The following is a 2,434-nucleotide window of genomic DNA, read 5'->3' as shown; positions in this document are numbered from 1 at the left end:
TACTTGCCAGCAGCTTGCTTACACATGACTGGCCCCTTTTATTCCCTCTGCCTCCATTTTCCCATGCTGCTTCTTACATGATCCAGCTTGATCCCTCCCTTTCTCCAGCTTTATCCCCTTTGAAATAAACAGCCCATCTCTAAGTGTTTTTTTTCTTCATTGGTCCCAGTTTTACTGCCTATGTACTCAAGTTTAATATTTCTGATACTGTTAGCTAGGTAACCTCTGGCTCATATGGTTCTTCTGATATCGGTACCTTAGTACTGCTGGTGCTGCAAGAGTCTGCTCCCCGAAGGATCCCCAATATGCCAGTTATGTGTGAAACTTGTCCTTTTCTCATATAACTCTCCCTTAACCACTGCTGAAATCCAGCCATCCCTCACAGTGCTGTCTGTAACTTGGCAGGGTCTCATTCTGTTACTTGCAGTGTCCAATGACTTCTCATACCCACTAGTTTCACACATCCTGATCAGTTAGCTCAAACCCGAGCCACAGCCTAGTGGTCTGGCTGCATACCCTAACCCCACCTTGCCGGTGGAGCTGTGGGCCCGGATGGGAAGACCCAGGSTCACATCCTTCACTGTGGTGCAGAAGGACCCAGCCCAGAGCAAGATGATCGAGCTGCCCAAGAGTGCCCAAGTGCTCTGCTAGGCTGAGCTTTGGTCACCCAAAATGCCATAGCTTCCCTGGGGTCCCACATGAGTAGATGGATTTTGCTATAAAGATTTCASCCTTGTAGAATTCCCTTTGGAAATRGGATGCTCACACACAACATTTAAAGGAGCTGTTAAGGGCAATTTTGCCCCTCAGAGGCCCTAACAAAATGAAATACTGGTTAGAAAAAACTGCAAAGGAGTAAAGCAATGGCAATGTTTTCCCTTCCTCTGTGCTTTCATTTTTCCCTGTGGGATGCAAAAAAAAAAAAAAGAGAGAGAGAGAGAAAAGGGATCTCTGTGTGTTGATTATTTCTCTAAAATATGTTTCCCTTTATCAATACTACATGCTTCTGCCCATCACTTTGCCATGTAAAGATATGGATGGAGTCAGAAGTGTAAAGTAAGGGGGGAATGGGGGGGATATATAATTTTATTGATGGACAAGGAGAAAAAAGTGTGATAGAAGCATACATAGTTTATTTGAAATAATTCTCAATCATGAAATACTCCTTCAACAAAGAAAAAGATGGTAGAAAATGCCTAATTATCCAAGAAGAAATACGATATTTTTTTTCCTTCAGAAGAATGCATCCTAGAGCCATCAGTGGAGATAAAGCAGCACTTTTAACAGTGAACATGCTGACAGTATGTTATGAAAATATGAATTTTTAAGAAATCTCCCTCCAAAGTGAATAAATAAAGCTGTTGTCTGCATGCTATCACTGGCAAATCMGTGAGGCTGTCTTCATCACAGTAATGAAACTGAGAAGTGTTTTATGGATTTGAATCCAATGAATTTGAACCCATTGTAATGTCTGAGCTTAATTTTCATGCTTAGCATCTTCTGTCATTCAGGGAGAGAAGGTGTTTTGAGCTTTTCTCAACAGCCCTTGGGCATTCTCCCGAGTTTTCAGCTAAATTTCCTGAGGTGACTTATGAAAACTTCCTTGTGTCAGCATGCACTGGCAGTCTGTGTCCCAGTCCTGTGTGTGTTCTATATTTTATTAATATTTTTTAGATTTTTGTTTATAATAGCCCTCTGTAACCAAGACTCACAATTCACATTCCTTCTTTTCAACACTACAGTCCAATGAGAACATAAATCTCCTGAGGCACCTGTATTTAGTAGCTACATATATATGTGTGTGATATAATATATGATGCATAATTAGAATTGCTGTCATGAAAAGCATCATGACTGGGGAAAAAGCCAAACCTTTGCATGGCCAGTGGCTTCCTTCAGGGTCAGTTTTACAGTCTTGTTTCTGAGACTGTAGATGAAGGGGTTTAGAAATGGGTACAGGATTGTTTAGCAAAGCTACAATTCTGTTGGTCTCCAAGGAAACACCTTCTGAGGGCTGTGCATAGAGAACAATCCAGCTTCCATATACGATGGCCAACGCAATGAGATGGGAAGAACATGTAGCAAAAGCTTTCTTCCTCCCAGGCACTGCTGTCATGTGCAGAATATAGCGGAAGATGCACATGTAAGAAAGAAGGATTAGACATATGGAACCCAGCACTACAAACAATATCAAAACAGAGTGTGCTTTCCAAAGCAGGTTGGTGTCAGAGCAGGACAGTTTGAATAAGGGGGAGTTGTCACAAAAAAAAATGGTGGATCTTGTTGGGGCCACAGAAAGTCAGCTTTGAGAGGAGGACCAGGTGGTAACTCGAGAGTGTGAAGCCTATGACCCACGCAGCAACAACCAGGGGGGTGCAGAGCTGCTGCTTCATGATGGCAGCATAATGCAAAGGTTGGCAGATGGCAACATAGC

General features: G+C 42.5%; 1 pseudogene; it reads right to left on the bottom strand.

Moving 5' to 3' along the window:
- Positions 1–1,872: 1,872 nt before the first annotated feature.
- LOC112962819 overlaps positions 1,873–2,434 on the bottom strand; it is a 2,728-nt pseudogene continuing 2,166 nt past the window's right edge.

This window comes from Apteryx rowi, unplaced genomic scaffold, assembly GCF_003343035.1.
Source record: "Apteryx rowi isolate R43461 unplaced genomic scaffold, aptRow1 scaffold_1554, whole genome shotgun sequence".
Lineage (NCBI taxonomy): Eukaryota > Metazoa > Chordata > Aves > Apterygiformes > Apterygidae > Apteryx > Apteryx rowi.
Note: the sequence above shows the minus strand (reverse complement) of the source record. Positions and strands in the feature narration are given on the sequence as shown.